General features: G+C 41.5%; 1 protein-coding gene across 2 annotated transcripts in view; it reads right to left on the bottom strand.

The window, feature by feature from the left end:
* The window catches only part of LOC126469949 (cullin-1-like), a 233353-nt gene that overhangs the window by 208919 nt on the left and 5860 nt on the right, over positions 1–18574 (bottom strand). Inside the window, exons 1-2 of one of the 2 annotated variants that reach the window (XM_050097358.1) lie at positions 3297–3313; positions 721–787 (exon numbers count right to left, since the gene is read on the bottom strand). The gene's annotated coding sequence lies outside the window, so the exon portion shown is untranslated. Of the gene's footprint in view, positions 1–720; positions 788–3296; positions 3314–18574 lie in introns of those variants that run through there. The other variant, XM_050097359.1, reaches the window with a different exon arrangement.

Genomic DNA, 18574 nt, shown 5'->3' with positions numbered 1-18574 from the left:
AAAATGCACAATGCTCCATGATGAAGCTAAAGGACTGACACTTCATAGCACGTAATTCTCACAGTACAACGTCTACTGTGAAATTTATCAATGCCAAGCTTAATATCTCAGAGTCTCCGAAGTTCTTTAATCATAACCAAGTTCCCTGGGGCATCTACAGTAATTATTTACTTCCACACACCCTCTTAAACAATGGATTTCAGAAAAGAAAGCTACACACAACTCTCGTCTAAGGTAAGCTAACTAGTGCAGCTCACTGCTTGAAATATTCGGTGAAATGCTAGCAATTACAATGGCACAGCCATGATGAGCCTGCAAAACAGAGCAAAATACTCACTGCACAAACTGTTAGGAAAAAGCTTACACCATCATTAATTCTGTAAGGAAATCCATAAAATTTAAGTGCACAAATGGTTATCCTGCAAAGTTAAAATGGTGATACAAAACAATGCCAACATACTTCTGACGCAACACACAAAGTAAAAATGATGATGTACAGCATATTAAACAACATTTGAACGTTATGTCTCTGCAAGCTGCAAATGTAAGTAATCCAAAAAATCATTCAAATACCATGTAAAATTACTAAGTTATTAATGTCATAATGAGATGTAACTGCATACGCTGCAAAAGAATGTGTGTCATGTATTGCACACCGATTTTGTGAAGAAGTCCTCAGCGATAGCCAGTGCAAATATGTCTAAATTGGAACAAGCATACCTTCTATAACTGCATGGAGCAATGAAAATATTACAGCTTTCAAAACGCCACAACAGTGTGTCGGAGCCTGTAAAAATAGACAGGAAAAATTCATTGCTGTTAACAAATGAAGTAAATTAAATACAGTTACTCACTAAGATGTAATATTAGCATGAAACCTTCAAAAATAAATTAGGTGTGATAAAAGAAACATTAAATGTAAAAATAAGTAAACAAAAATGCAACAATATATGAAATTCTTTTGCTTTTAGATCCAGGGGTGATACCATAGTGATTATTTGCAGAAAAGAATCTTATTTTTAGGAAGATGGACTGCAAAATAAAATGATGTAAAAGTGACAAATGTGTTTCAGGTACAGGCAGTACACACCATGAGGATGAATAACCATGGATATGCATTATAAAATATGTTGTTGGACTGAAATGGCACAGATGTAAGGAAACAAGGAAATTAGCATAATACCACCAATCTATACGATGTGTAAATTTAGCACATCTCACTCATTTACACAGGAATCCAACAATTTAAAACACACTAGATGTTATGATACAATCTCAGAAATAAACAGCAGTCATGAATGAAAAAGGGAAATAACAGATGCTGGATGAATACATGCAATCATATGAGATAGAACAAGTAATTAAGGAATCTAATGATAATTATGCCACCTGCCAATACCATTCTATGCATGCAGTTAAGTTCTGTGCCTACTCAGACTACAGCAGCATCTAGAAAATTACACTACTTTACTCAATTGTTTAAGCTATAAGCAGAAGATACATAATGTTTGACATTAGTGTATTCATTGCATTACTTCCATGCAGTAGGGTCTTCAAAATTTAAGTGGCAGTACGGCCAACATTCACCAAGATTGATATGCAACATTACTTCAAAAGAAAACAACATATAAGCTAGGCAACAAGAAACAATATTTCAACCTCTAGCAATAAGCAGTGTAAGACTTTTATTTTGAAAAAGTTGTGTTTAATGCAGTGTGCAGTACTGATTATCATCTCATTTGATAATTATAGAAAACTGCTACTATTCTGTCTAATGACTAAGAAGACAAAACAATTTGTTCTGTTAGTGTTAGCATGCGACAACAGAAGGGGTGGCAGGGTGGGGGGTGGGGGGGGGGGGCCTGGTGGGCACATCTCTATTAAAGAAGTGAGGTGTGTTGGTTGGTTGATTTGGGGGAGTGGGACCAAACAGGTAGGTTATTGGTCCAAAAGAAGTGAGTTTTATTGTCATTTCAAACTAACAGCTGCATGCTGTACAACATCTCAGTGATGAAAGTGACACCTACGAGATGTAGTGTTAGAAAAACTTTGGAAGGGGAAAAACTGCGTCTATGCTGCTCTAGATGGGCTCAAAAGGAATGGAGTAGAAGCAACATAGTATAACAAATCAAAACAGTTACTTGTGATTGTGTAATTACCTGAACTTCAGTTCAATGTACATACAGCAAGATATGAACAGGTAGGCCTACCTAATATAAAATAGTACAGCCCTGGTCTTACACCTACATTTCAAGAAAATTTAACTTTTCAGAATACTGAACAGTCTTTCATCTCTAAATTGAATAACAGCCATAAAATTAGCAACTTAATTTTTGAAAGATAATATTATTTCACTCTGACAACCTCAAAGAACTGCAATTAAGGAATATATTAGAAAGTAGACTGCATGAGTGCTTCAGTGCTACATCGACAGTGCTTCCAGTTCTCTCTTCCTTTCACCAGGTAATCTCTTTAATTTCTGTTTCTTCTTAAAAACTTTTACATAGAAATGAGAATTTGTGGAGGTTTTACCCTTGGGCCACAAAAACAGTATGCACCATTAGAGTTTCCTTTTCTGTTGTATGCACTCCAAGATGAAAGTGCCCCACCCACAGTGGAAAATTATACACAAAAGTTGTAGATTTGCTGAAGGACCACTTCAATGCACTGAACAAAAAATAAATGTGTTCTTTTTGAGTGTAAACTGAAACCAGATGCTGGAACACATTACTTAGAGATGATAAATCACCATTATATTCACAATCCACATACAAGTTGCAATAATTAATTCCTTGAGTCCAATTATGTCAACAGCTGTGCTTAAAAATTTTCTCACTTTCTGTCATTACAAGGTATGGAAGTACTGCACCAAAAAGCAAGCTATGGCACAGTTCTCCTCTTACATTATTAAGTGACAAACATGAATGGCAGATTTTTTATTGGGTGTTAATGTCTCTTTCACCATGACCTGAGGTTCCAGACTTACTGAGGTTCAAGCAGTTGTTCAAAAAAGAACAGACAATGGTTTTCATGAAGGAATCATCCAGTATTTGGCTGAACAGCTTTAGAAAAACAATGCAAAACTCAAATGAGAATGATTGGATTAGATCTGAACCCAGTTCCCTTGATTTTGAGCCCACTCTTTTTAACACAGTGACACCTCACCCACAAATAAGTGTTCTTCATATTTTCAAATAACAGTTCCATTAGAATAGTGACCAGTGTAACTTATTTAAGGTGTACCCAAAGCTACAGACCAAAGTACACTACAAGTAGTATTCCAGTGAGGTACTTACTGGTCCTCGGAGCTGATTTGTACTGCATCATTTTTTTTTTTTTTTTTAATCAACACTTAAAGAGGAGACACCTGAAACAGAGAAAACAAAACTTCTTGTTTGTGACACTATTACATCATTAACCAGTGAAAATAAGTTCACACACATTCCTCGCTAAGCCCTGTAGTTTATTTTCACCACATGAAAATATTTGTTTGAGGCAGGAAACTTTATCGGAAATTTCAATGACTTTATGAGAGCTGCCCACATACACAGAGTTATTTGATGATTTTAACATCAGTATACCATAGGCTTAGTCTTAAAGTAATTTGCAACTAGTGAAGAAGAATTTCAATCTTTATATCATTGTTGAAGAAACAATACAGCATCAACGCAAAAGTGTACAGAGTCACAGCATGCTGTTATTGCTTTTGACGTATCTCTTCAGATTAGAAAGCAGTTCCCGAGTCAAAGCTTCAGATGAAGGAAACGGATAATGTTCCAAAAGATCTACTCACCAAGAAAGAAATCTTGCTCACTTTAAAGTAGTGTATGATCACGGAGATTTATTTTTGAGAGGATTGGTAGTGGAAAGCCACTGCAATAACTGCCAATGCTTTGCAAGTCTGCTTCATGGATGGCTCTAATGTATTCATCACTGGGATAGGGGTACTATCTTGGCAATTCCCTCTGATGCTGAAATTAGGATGACTACCTAATTGAATCTTGGCCTTCAGCAACTCTCCTGGAGCCAGTGCAGTTAACCCCCCTGGCTAGCACCACCTCTGGTCTTCCTGCATTTCACTAGAGTTTTCTGACATTGCAAAGACCCTATGGACAACAGTTTTGTCCTCAAGAAGCCTCAGATCTCCCTGTACTCCTGTTATGTGAAGTTTCATTCAGTTAAAGTGCTGAATTTACAATTCATTACCCGTGTTTGACTTACACAGTATTGTTGTGGCTTCATTCTAAACATAAAAAATTGAAAATTTGTCATTCCCATGGTAACAGCAAGTGTTTTGTGTCAACTATGCCAACTGACTAAAATCTGGAAAAAACCAGTTGTGTATTATTGTTTCTTAAATGACAATATGTTATGTCCAAACCCAATTAAAATTTCATTATATTGTAATAGTCTTCCACATTAAGAGACTAAATATATCCAAGCTGAACATAATCCCCTCCAGAATCAAATATCTTTCTGGTCTTCACAATATCCTTTTGCCTCTTTCACATACTGAACACTAGTTTCAATATCTGGTTGCTCAGAAATATTAGAGATGGTTATGTGCTGCAAATCAATTAAATTATTAGAGAAGTGCTGTCCCCAACCAAGAGAAATTAAACAAGTGTTTTTCTGAAGAAGGCTTTAGCCAAAAGCTAAATGTGCAACAGTCTCTTCATAGCACTGTCTGCAACTCAGTGTATCATCTTAAAGGTGATTAGCACCATCGTTTTCCTGACATTGTTGATATTCCAACCTGCACTTTCCACTGTGAAAATTCCTGACTCCAAGATCAGTGGTGGACATCTGGAGCACTTGACATCATTGGAATATTTCAGTAGAATACCAAGAAGCAAAATAAAATAGTACGAACATACAAAATGCTGTAGGGCACCCAAATGAACACTCAGATTTGTAGAAAGACTCAGATTTCTTACCACTTCTGGTTATTACAAGTATAGTTAAATGATAATGTGGTTGACCTCTCTCACTCGCCTATGAACCCTGTGCCTTTCAGTTGTATAATGCATGCCCATCCTTAAATACTGTCAAGTTTACTGTAGTTAGATTCTACATATTTAAACTGTAATCCAGATTAAATATTACATAATTACTGCCTTGCATCATCATTTAGTTTATTTGTTGTACATTGTAAGGTATTGTACTCTGAATCATTCCTCATTTATTTGCTGATTGTAGACTGTTTCAGAAGAAATTAATCAATTAATTAATAGAGCAAGCTAAAACAAACCACACTCAAAGACATGCGAGCTACATTTGTATCATTCTTTACAGTGTACAGCCAACATACATAAACAGGTTTGAAATGGAAAAGGCTTTTAGAGCAGAGTTAAAATCATTGCTTGTTGAGAAGTGTTTCTAGAATGTAAACGAGTCTGTTAGCTAACAGGATTACTAGGCCCACATTTATTGTTGAGTACTTTTGATTCTGTTAACTGATGGATGGATGATGTGGTTGTCTTTGCGAAAGACTGTTTCAGACATTGGTTTCTGTTCCCTTTGTTTCACAGTGCAATACACCTCCATGAAGTGATATGATGCTAACCTACTTGTGATGGATATAGTGTTGACAGGTTTTCATGTGTTATTTTTTAAACAGTGTTATCTAATGAAATCATGTGTTTTCACTTTTTCAGAAGTACATTCATTTTCAAATTGTCTTTTTCATTGATTTACTTCCTTTGCATGTTGCAGTCACAATGTAGACAATGTATTTGTGATTCTCCTCTCAGCCATGTTCTGAGTGAGATGGCTATACCACACAATGTAGACAATGTATTTGTGATTCTCCTCTCAGTCATGTTCTGAGTGAGATGGCTATACCAGTCTTAATGTACTGGGTTGGTTGGTTGGTTGGTTGGTTTAAAAGAGGGGGGGAAGGGACCAAACTGCTACGTCATCGGTCCCTTGTTCCGAATAAAACAATGCCACAAGGGTGACAATAAAACAAGTGAAGCTGACAACATAAAACAGAGAGAAAGGAAAAACCACAAGAATGACAGAAGGGCAACAAACACTTAAATGGTCAAAAGGGGAGAAGAAAACCACAGAAACACAAGAAACAGGTAGAAGAGATTAAAACGACAAAACAGATTACCACGACTGGCTCACCATGAGAATAAAAAGGAGAAGCCAGCCACTCTGCAACACATTAAAAACTCCACCCTACGAGCACTAAGGTGGAGGACACAGAGGGGCAAAGGACATGCACTAAAACTTAGATCAAATAACAAAACACATCCTCACAAATAAAACATAAAACTAAATCAGCCAATGAGGCGTTGTCAGATAAAATTAGCAGCAACGAGTCCGGTAACAGAAGATTCCATCGCAGGGCAGTCAAAGTGGGACAGTGCACCAGAATATGGGCCACTATCAACTGGGTGCCGCATCGACACTGAGGCTAGTCTTCACGGTGCAGAGGCAGCCGTGGGTCGCCAAAGTGAGGCCAATGCAGAGCCGGCAGAGAACCACAGAGTCCCTGCGAGAGGCCCACATGGAGGACTGCCACACATTCATAGTCTCCTTAATGGCACACAGTTTGTTGTGTGTACTGAGACTATGCCATTCCGTCTCCCAAAGCCGAAAAACCTGGCAGCGTAAAAGTGAACGCAGGTCAGTTATTGGAATGCTGATCTCCATAAGCGGTTTCTGTGTAGCCTGTTTGGCTAGCCTGTCAGCAAGTTTGTTCCCTGGGATTTCGATGTGCCCTGGGGTCCACACAAACACCACTGAACGACCAGACTGTTCCATGGCATAGATGGACTCCTGGATGGTCGCTACCAAAGGATGATGAGGGTAGCACTGGTCAATAGCTTGTAAGCTGCTCAAGGAGTCAGTACACAGAAGAAACGACTCCCCAGGGCATGAACGAATGTGCTCAAGAGCACGAGATATAGCCACCAGCTCTGCAGTGAAAACAGTACAGCCATTGGGCAAGGAATGCTGTTCAATATGTCCTCCATGGACATATGCGAAGCCGACATGACCATTAGCCACCGAGCCATCGGTGTAAACCACTTCATGGCCTCAGTACATGTCAAGAATCGAGAGGAAGTGACAGCAGAGAGCTGCGGGGTGAACCGAGTCCTTTGGGCCATGTGAAAGGTCCAGGAAAAGCCACAGCCTACGTGTACACCATGGAGGTGTATGCGAATGGACCTTGAGTATAGGTGGTAAAGGCAAGGACTCCAGTTCAGATAGAAGGGATCAGATGTGAACTGCAAATGTAAGCCCTGACCTGGGCTGCCGATATGGGAGATGAACTGCTGTGGGTGGGAAAAGGAGATGGTAATTCAGATGTGCAGGGGAACTACGAATGTGTGCAATGTAACTGGTGAGCAGCTGTGCATGCCTGACCTGCAATGGTGGGACTTCAGCCTTTGCCAGGATGCTGGTCACTAGACTCATCCTAAAAGCTCCTGTCGCTAGTCAAATGCCACAGTGGTGCACTGGGTTGAGTAAACGCAATGCTGAGGGCACCGATGAACCATAAACCAGACTCCCATAGTCAAAGCAGGCTAGAACAAGGGCTCTGTAGAGCTGCAGCAGTGTAGAGCAATCTGCACCCCAGTTGGTGGTGCTCAGGCAGCGGAGGGCATTGAGATGCTGCCAGCACTTCTACTTAAGCTGACGAAGGTGAAGAAGGCAAGTCAATTTGGCATCGAAAATCAGTCCTAAAAATCAATATGTCTCCACTACAGCGAGGGGATTGTCAGTAAGGTAAAGTTCTTGGTTTCGGATGAATGGTACGGCGTCGACAGAAGTGCATAACACACGACTTTGTGACCGAAAACTGGAAGCCGTGGGCTAGAGCCCATGAATGCGCCTCGTGGATGGCTCCCTGTAGGTGCCGCTCAGCAACACCTGTACTGGTGGGGCAGTACAAAATGCAGAAGTTGTCTGCATACAGAGTGGGTGAGACTGATGGCCATACAGCTGCTGCTAGACTATTAATGGCCACTAAAACTAGAGATACACTCAATACAGAGCCATGCGGGACACCATTCTCCTGTGTATGGGGGAACTATGGGAGGCACCAACTTGGACATGGAAAGTAGGAAGCAACAGAAAATTTTGGATAAAAATCTGGAGCGGGCCTCTAAGACCCCACTCATATAATGTGGCAAGGATATGATGTCGCCAAGTGGTGTCATTCGCTTTTCATAAATAAGAAAAAGACAGCAACAAGGTGTTGGTGTCTGGAAAAGGCTGTTCAGATGACCGACACACCACACGTTCCAGCAGCTTAAGAAGAATATTGGTGAGGCTGATGGGCCGATAGCTATCCACATCAAGTGGGTTTTTGCCAGGTCTGAGCATTGGTATGATGGTGCTCTCCCACCAGTGCGATGGAAAGACGCCATCGCACCAGATCCAGTTGGCGATGACTAGGAGATGTCATTTGTAGTCAGATGAGAGATGTTTAACCATCTGACTGTGGATCCAATCTGGCCCAGGAGCTGTGTCGGGGCAATGTGGAAGGGCACTGAGGAGCTCCCACTCTGTAAATGGGACATACAATGAATGAGGACTTTACCTTCCATCCACTGTTTGAGAGTGCGAAAGGCTGGGGGGTAATTCTCCGAAACAGAGGCATGAGCATAGTGCTTGGCAAAGTGCTCAGTAATTGTATTTGCATCGGTAGATAACATGCCACTGATGTTAATGCCAGTAACACCTGTCGGGGTCTGGTACACACAAACATGTCTGATCTCCGTCCAGACTTGGGAAGGTGATGTATGGCACCCAATGGTTGAGATGGACCTCTCCCAACACTCCTGTTTCTGTCTGTTTGTAAGCTGGCAAATGCGGGCACGGAGCCGTTTAAAAGCTATTAGGTGCCCTAGGGAAGGATGCCGCTTATGTCGCTGTAGAGTTAGCCGATGCTCTTTAATGGCCTCAGCAATTTCCGGAGACCACCAAGGTACTGACTTTCCCCAGGGGCACCCTAAAGAACAAGGGATCGTGTTTTCTGACGCAGAAATGATCGTTCTAGCAAGCTGCTAAACTACCACATGGATGGTATCTTGTGGGGGAGATTCAACAGTGACAGCAGAGGTGAAACCTTCCCAGTCTGCCTTGTTTAAAGCCCATCTTGGTAGACATCCGGGGGAATGGCCCTGGGGGAGTGACAGGAAGATGGGAAAGTGGTCACTACCACACAAGTCATTGTGGGCTCTCCAGTGGACAGATGGGAGAAGTCCTGGGCTGCAGAGGGATAAATCAATGGCCGAGTATGTGCCACACTGAAATGTGTGAGGGCCCCAGTAATCAAGAGGCAGGGGTTGAGTTGAGACAGGAAAGTTTCAACATCTCTACCTCAGCCAGTAAGCACGGTGCCACCCCACAAGGGGTTATGGGTGTCAAAATCTGCCAAAAGTAGGAAGGGTTTGGGGAGTTGTCGAATCAGTGCAGTCAATGTGTTCAGGGGTACTGCACCATCAGGAGGAAGATATATGTTGCAGATAGTTATTTCCTGTGTTGTCCTTATCCTGACAGCCACGGCTTCAAGAGGGGTTTGAAAGGGTACAGGTTCACTGCATATTGAGTTCAGGACATAGACACAAACTCCACCCGACACTCGATTATAGTCGCTATGGTTCTTGTAATATCCCCTATAGCCATGGAAGGCAGGGGTCCGCATTGCTGGAAACCAGGTTTCCTGGAGGGCAATGCAGAATGAAGGTGTAAAGCTTAACAGTTGTCGTAGGTCAGCCAAGTGGTGGAAAAAACTGCAGCAATTCCACTGGAGGATGACGTTATCATGAGGCTGGGAAGGCATTAAGCATGCAAGGAGGCAGGTTATGCCTCAGGGTCACCTGCTGCCACCGACTGAGTATTTGTATCCATTCCTACTGTGGATGAGGCATCAGTGAGATCCAGGTCCTCAGTGGATGCAGAGATCTCCACCTGACCAGCAGGTGCAGAATTGGTAGGGAGTGGTGGTGTTGGGGCCACCTCAGAACCCTTTTTCTCAGCAGACTTCTTTGTTTGCTTGCCCTCACTTCTCTTTAGGGGCTTGCTGGGAGGACTTATCCAAAGTACCGCATGAAGTAGGTACGAGGGTCACTCCAAAAGAAATGCACACTATTTTTTTTTAATCCATCTTTTATTCTACATGTTTGAAAGTTTTACAGTGTGTAGATACATCCTTTAGGAACAATATTTTCATTTCTCCACATAATTACCATCCCTCTCAACTGCCTTACGCCATCTTGGAACCAGCACCTATATAACCGCAAGGTAAAATTATGGACCAACCTGTTGGAGCCACTGTTTGGTAGCGTGCACAAGGGAGTCATCATCTTCACACCTTGCTCCACGATCAGAGGCTTTCAGTTTCCCAAAGAGATGATAGTCACATGGAGCCAGATCAGGACTGTAAGGCGGGTGTTTCAGTGTTGTCCATCTGAGTTTTGTGATCGCTTCCATGTTTTTTGACTGACATGTGGTCATGCATTGTCATGCAACAGCAAAACATCCTGCTTTTGCTGATGTGGTCGAACACGACTCAGTCGAGCTTGAAGTTTCTTCAGTGTCATCACATATGCATAAGAATTTATGGTGGTTCCACTTGGCATGACGTCAACAAGCAAGAGTCCTTCGGAATTGAAAAACACCGTAGCCATAACTTTTCCAGCAGAAGGTGTGGTTTTGAATTTTTTTTTTTTCTTCTTGGGTGAATTTGCATCATGCCACTCCACTGACTGCCTCTTCCGTCTCTGGTGAAAAATGATGGAGCCATGTTTCATCACCTGTCACAATTCTTTCAAGAAATTCATCTCCATCATTCTCATACTGTTCCAAAAGTTCGCTGCATACCGTTTTTCTTGTTTCTTTGTGAGCCACTGTCAACATCCTGGGAACCCACCTGGCACAAACCTTTTTTAACTCCAACACTTTCAGTATTCTGCAAACACTTCCTTCCCCTATCCCAACGTAGCATGACAGTTCATTCACTGTTATGTGTCTGTCAGCAGTCACCAATTCTTTAACTCTCTGGAGTGTGTGCGGTACGAGGCCTGCCGCTGTGAGGACAATCCTCAATATTGCCGTGCCTGCTTTCATCACGTAACATGCTTGCCCACCGACTAACTGTACTGCGATCGACAGCAGCATCTCCATACACCTTTTTCAACCTCTTGTGGATGTTTCCCACTGTCTTGTTTTCACAGCACAGGAATTCTATGACAGCACGTTGCTTCTGACGAGTGTCAAGTGTAGCAGCCATCTTGAAGACATGCTGTGATGGCACCACTCACGGGAACGGGTTGAACTAAGTTTGAAAACAAGTGGGAAGGATGTATCTACACACTGTAAAACATTCACATATGCAGAATGAAAAGTTTATTTTTACAAAAATAGTATGCATTTCTTTTAGAGTGACCCTCGTACTTTGGGAGCAGTGGAAGGAGATTTTCCCCCTACCACCAAGGGGGCGGATGTATTCTGGAGGCCTGGAGGGCTGACACAGAGTGTGGTGCAACTGGTACTTGTAATGGTAATGTAGCTGCAGCATTTGTGGATGTCAACTGAACGGACAGGTGTAATAGTTCAAATTTACGTTTAGCCTTGTGGTAAGTCAACCGGTCCAAGGTCTTGTACTCCATGATTTTCCGCTCCTTTTGGAGTACTGTTCAGTCTGGTGAGCAGGGGAGTGCTGCTCTCCGCAGTTGATGCAAGTGGGAGGAGGCACACAGGGAGTTCTGGATGCAGTGGACGTCCAGTCTCGACATGTGGCGCTGGAAGTGGAGCGGGAAGACATGTGCCCGAATTTCCAGCACTTACAGCACCGCATAGGGGGAGGGATATATGATTTAACATCACAGCGGTGAACCATCACCTTGACCTTTTCAGGCAATGAATCACCCTCAAAGGCCAGGATGAAGGCACCAGTAACAGCCCTGTTGTCTTTGGGTCCCCTGTAAATGCACCAGATGAAATGAGCACCCCGCCATTCTAGATTGGTGCGGAGCTCATCATCAGACTGCAAGAGGAGGTCACGATGGAAAATAATCCCCTGGACCATGTTGAGGCTTTTATGGGGTGTGACAGAAACAGGAATATCACCCAGCCAGTCACAAGAGAGTAAAGCCCGGGATTGGGCTGGGGATGCTGTCTGAATCAAGACTGCACCACTTCTCATCTTGGACAGTGCTATCACTTTCCCAAACTTATCCTCACGATGATCAACAACAAATTGAGGCTTCATAGGTAGATTAAATACAGAGGCAAATATGGTTCTTCTTTCTGCAGTCCTACGTTCCTCCCATGGTGTAGCGAGGGAGGGAAACGATTTATGGTCATATCTGTCAGCATTGTACACGATCTTGCCCTTCTTAGAGACTGCTGGCGTCATACGGTCACCAGCAAGAGACGACTTAATCTGCTTCATTGTGGGTCATCCGCCCTGATGCCACCCACTCTGATCAGGGGCTCTCCCCACGGGTGCCACCCAGACACAGCAAAGGCCACCTGGCATGGTGGCCAATGCCGGGAGTCCTGATGCCCCAGGAAGACAGGCATCTACTCCTTGGCATACATGGGGAGTTTACAGCTCAGGCATCAGCAGTGCAATCCCTGTGTTGTCAGGAGGCTATCCACCAAATGGGTACATGACAGCCCCACCACAACAGACTGGCTACTGTGCTGGATATTGGGCACAGAGAAATCCAATATTGTCATGGGGGCGAAGGAAGGACAGGAGACAAAAGAAGAAGATGACATACCCTGGATAGTGTCCTCACCAAAATAGTTGAATTGGAGGTGGAGATGCAAAGCCATGACAAGAGGTTCAGTAGATTGAATCTAAGGGCACTATGAATAACTCATGCACCATGTAAGACATCCTTCCCCATATGGCCTGCACTTCTGTAGAATTTGGAAAGTGGCAGGTCAAACCAAAAGATGGGACCTGAACTTATAGCATGCAGGGATGGTTCCTTCAACTAGACCAGGGCCGACTTGCTACCTTCTCCTCACCTAATCCTATCCTACTTTGTTAATTTTTTGTATTTGTATAAATTATTTCTGTAATGTATCTCACATGTCTGACACTATTGCACTAAATGGACTATGGATGAATTAATGTGAATAAATAAATAAAGTCAATAAATAATCATCTTTGAAACAGTAACATGAGAAATGGGCTTGGAACCCAAAACCTAGCTCAATTAAAATAAAATGTTGAGAATAACAGGTAGCAAAGCATTTTCTTATGTAATAAAGAATAGACTGTGTGTGGGTTTAAACTGAGTGAAAATGTTGACACCAGCCACAGTTACACAGACAAATGCTATACTGTTTTTTTTTTTTTTTAACACATTTTTTTACATTAATAGCTTTATCTGTTTTCTGGCCCTGAAACCATAACTGGATTTCGGTGGTTGTGTACAATACAGGCCTGTCAAAGGTAACTTCATTATAAACTAGAAAATATATAACACACACAGTTGGAATGAAAAGTTATTTAATTGTTCAATAAAAATATAGGTTTTATTGAAGCATAGACATGAATACTCCTCTTTATCATGTAGGATTGATGTGTCCATGCCCTTATATTTGCTCTCTCATTTGTCCTAACAGCACCCAATATAACTGTGCCACTCAGAGGCCACACCAGCTAAATTTTTTTACAATTTCTATAGTTTTGACTGCAAAAACCTCACAAACATGTACATTTTGATTTTGATTGGCCAAAATGTTTGACTCTATTCACTAACTCCTGCACCAGCAAGTGACAATACTTTCCATGGTAACTGAACATTTGAAACTTCCTGGCAGATTAAAACTGTGTGCCCGACCGAGACTCGAACTCGGGACCTTTGCCTTTCGTGGGCAAGTGCTCTACCATCTGAGCTACCGAAGCATGACTCACGCCCGGTACTCACAGCTTTACTTCTGCCAGTATCTCGTCTTCTACCTTCCAAACTTTACAGAAGCTCTCCTGCGAACCTTGCAGAACTAGCACTCCTGAAAGAAAGGATATAGCGGAGACATTGCTTAGCCACATCCAGGGGGATGTTTCCAGAATGAGATTTTCACTCTGCAGCGGAGTGCGTGCTGATATGAAACTTCCTGGCAGATTAAAACTGTGTGCCCGACCGAGACTCGAACTCGGGACCTTTGCCTTTCGCGGGCAAGTGCTCTACCATCTGAGCTACCGAGGCACGACTCACACCCGGAACTCACAGCTTTACTTCTGCCAGTATCTCGTCTCCTACCTTCCAAACTTTACAGAAGCTCTCCTGCAAACCTTGCAGAACTAGCACTCCTGAAAGAAGGTGGGAGACGAGATACTGGCAGAAGTAAAGCTGTGAGTACCGGGCGTGAGTCGTGCTTCGGTAGCTCAGATGGTAGAGCACTTGCCCACGAAAGGCAAAGGTCCCGAGTTCGAGTCTCGGTTGGGCACACAGTTTTAATCTGCCAGGAAGTTTCATATCAGCACACACTCCGCTGCAGAGTGAAAATCTCATTCTGGAACTGAACATTTCATTACAGATTTTAGAGGTCAAACTGACAAACTCCAATTTTCTTATTCACATGCTTCTTCATATTTGTCAGGGTTAGATTACATTAGATTAGTACTTGTTCCATAGATCATGAATACGACACTTCGTAATGATGTGGAACGTGTCAGGTTAATAAAAGGTGTCTATACAAGATATTACATTAGACAAAATATTACATGACACTCTTCCATATCCAAAAATTCATCTAATGAGTAGAAGGTGTTGTCATTCAGAAATTCTTTTAATTTCCTTTTAAATGCTATATGGATATCTGTCAGACTTTTGATGCTATTAGGTAAGTGACCAAAGACTTTTGTGGCAGCATAATTTACCCCCTTCTGAGCCAAAGTTAGATTTAACCTTGAGTAGTGAAGATCATCCTTTCTCCTAGTGTTGTAGCCATGTACACTGCTATTACTTCTGAATTCGTTCGGATTGTTGATAACAAATTTCGTAAGTGAATGCATATATTGTGAGGCTGCAGTGAAGATTTCTACTCTTTAAATAAGTGTCTGCATGATGATCTTGGATGAGCTCCAGCAATTATTCTGATTACACGCTTTTGCGCAATGAACACTCTTTTACTTAATGATGAGTTACCCCAGAATATGATGCCATACGAAAGCAGAGAATGAAAATAGGCGTGGTAAGCTAATTTACTCATATGTACATCGCCAAAATTTGCAATGACCCTGATAGCATAAGTAGCTGAACTCAAACGTTTCAGCAGGTTCTCAGTGTGTTTTTTCTAGTTCAACCCTTCATCACTGGATACACCTAGAAATTTTGAATATTCTACCTTAGCTACCGATTTCTGATCAAAGTCTATATTTATTAATGGGATCTTTCCATTTACTGTGTGGAACTGTATATACTGTGTTTTGTCAAAGTTTAATGAGAGCCCATTTGCAGAGAACCACTTAATGATTTACTGAAAAAACATCGTTTACAATTTCACCAGTTAATTCTTGTCTGTTGGGTGTGATAGCTATACTTGTATCATCGGCAAAAAGTACCAGCTTTGCATCTTCGTGAATATAGAATGGCAAGTCATTAATATATATTAAGAACAACAGAGGACCCAAGACCGAACCTTGCGGCACCCCATTCTTGATTGTTCCCCAGTTTGAGAGATCACCAGTTTTTTCCACATTATGTGAACTGTTTATTTCAACTTTCTGCACTCTTCCAGTTAGGTATGATTTAAACCATTTGAGCACTGTCCCATTCATACCACAGTACTTGAGTTTATCTAGAAGTATTCCATGATTTACACAATCAAAAGCCTTTGATAGATCACAAAAAATCCCAATGGGTGACTTCCGGTTACTCAGAGCATTTAATATTTCATTAGTGAAAGTATATATAGCATTTTCCGTTGAGAAACCCTTCTGGAAACCAAACTGACATTTTGTATAAACTTTATTTTTACAAAGGTGTGAAGCTACTCAACAATACATTACTTTTTCAAGAATTTTGGATAAGAAAGTCAGAAGAGAGATTGGGCGGTAGTTGTTGACATCAGACGTATCCCCTTTTTTATGCAGCGCTATAACAATGGCATACTTCAGTCTATCTGGGAAAATACCCTGCTTCAGAGAGCTATTATATATGTGGCTAAGAATCCCACTTATTTCTTGAGAACAAGCTTTTATTATCCTGCTGGAAATGCCATCAATCCCATGTGAGCTTTTATTCTTGAGAGAGTTTATTATCTTCCTAATTTCAGATGGAGAGGTGGGTGGAATTTCAATTGTATCAAATGGTGTGGGTAAGGCCTCTTCCATTAACTGCCTTGCTTCTTCTAATGAACATTTAGATCCTATTTTCTCTACAACATTTAAAAAATGATTATTCAAAATGTTTTCAACTTCCGGCTTGTTGTTTATCAAGTTTCAATTCGCTTTGATGGTGATGCTGTCATCCTGTACTCTTGGTTGTCCTGTCTCCCTTGTAATAATATTCCAAATTGTTTTGATTTTGTTATCAGAGGTATTAATCTCAGACATGATGCACATGCTTCTGGGCTTTTTTAATAACCTTTCTTAATGTAGCACAGTAGTTTTTATAATACTTGGCTGTTTCTGGGTCATTACTCTTTCTTGTTGTTAGATACAGTTCTCTTTTGTGGTTACAAGATATTTTTATTCCTTTAGTACGCCAAGGTTTTTTGCATAGTTTCTTATAATTAGATTTAACTACTTTCTTGGGGAAACAGTTTCCCAATTCTCTTACAAGTGTATCATGAAATAAGTTATATTTTAAATTAGCATCGGGTTCCTTGTACACCTCATCCCAGTCTAACTGCTGAAGATTTTCTCTGAAATTTCTAATTGTTGAGTCATTAATTGAATGCACAACTTTGGAGGGCAGTTTTGAATTACTGAATGGAGCTATGTCATATACTGTAACTAGCTGAGCATCATGATCAGAAAGCCCATTCTCAACAGGACAAGAATTTATGTTTTTAAACCTATCTTGGTCTATAAAAGTGTTATCTATCAATGTGCTGCTGTCCTTTACTACCCGAGTAGGAAAATTAATGACAGATGTCAAATTGAAAGAACCGAGCAAGACTTCCAGGTCATTCATCCTATTACACTCTTTCAATGAATCAACATTGAAGTCCCCACAAATAATAACAAGGCATCCAAGTTTTCCAGGAATAAAAGAAAGTTTCCTGAAGGGGACCTATATACAGTTACAATTATAAAAGAGCCCTCCTTCAGTTTAAGTTGACAGGCACATGCTTCTATATGTTGCTCTAGACAAAACTTTTTTGTATCTAAGCTTTCTACACAGTGATAACTTTTGACATATGTGGCAACTCCTCCTCCCACCTTATTCTCTCTACTCATATGTGCAGCTAATTTATAACCACTGATATTTACTTTTTCCATATCAGACACAATGTGATGCTCAGACAGGCATAGTATATCTATTACATTGTTAGATTCAATGTCATCTAAACAAACCAGGAGCTCATCAACTTTATTCTTCAATCCCGGAATATTTTGGTGAAAAATTGTAACATTATTTTTTACTTTCCTTTTCTGAGAATCTACTTTTTTCTATAATCCACCTATATTTTGGTTAAATATGGTAACATTATTATTGACTTTCCTGTTGTGAGAATTTTGTGAGTTTTGGACCTCTTTAGCACCTGCCTGCCTGAACTCCTCATTCGACACTGATATTAGCCTAAAAGAGAGGTACATCCATGAGTACTAGTGTCCCCCCTTACGGATTTCGCTAACAACCCTGCCAGTTTACCCTTCCCTTTCCTATTGAGATGTAGGCCATGCCTTGTGAAATTCCCCCTATCAATAGCCTCGACAGGAACCAGTCCAATGTCGGACAAAGTGGCCGCCCTACGCAACTGATCCAACTCCATATTTACCCTCCTGACAGAGCGGTTCAACTGGGGCTGATCATGCCGCACGAAAGCAGGCACCAGTCAAACATTGGTATGGGTCGTTGCTGAGGCTATTTTCACCAGGTCACACTCAATGCTGTAGCCCTGATCCCACTCCACCCACTACCATCACATGATCCTGCTTTGTGAATCCCTTGCACAAGGAACCTATATCCTCTACCACCTGGCTAAGACTTGCACTTGGCTTGAAAAAGTTTGTGACCTGGTACCTGTCACCTAATTTTTGCTGAAAAATCTGGCCCACACCTCTTCCATGGCTGCTACCTAGCAACAGAACTTTCCTCTTACTTTCTACTTTTTTTGAAACAGCTGGTTTCCTAGTGAAATTCTGTTGCATCTTAACTACATCTACTTCTACTGGAGCCTCTTCCTTACTTAACTGTGGTAGCAAGGCAAATCTATTGGTTGTGCCAATTGGGAAACTGTCAGACACTGTCCTCTTTCTGTGGCCCCTGTTCCCAGCTACCACTTCCCACCGCTGTTTGCCCTCCTCCCCCCTTAACCTCTTCAGTTCCTCCCTCTACACCCTCTATCAGTTTCGGTTCTGTCAGATTATTACACATCTCGCAAAGAAACTCAAAATATATTTTCCATTTTTGGGTAA

Source organism: Schistocerca serialis, chromosome 3 (assembly GCF_023864345.2).
Source record: "Schistocerca serialis cubense isolate TAMUIC-IGC-003099 chromosome 3, iqSchSeri2.2, whole genome shotgun sequence".
Lineage (NCBI taxonomy): Eukaryota > Metazoa > Arthropoda > Insecta > Orthoptera > Acrididae > Schistocerca > Schistocerca serialis.
Note: the sequence above shows the minus strand (reverse complement) of the source record. Positions and strands in the feature narration are given on the sequence as shown.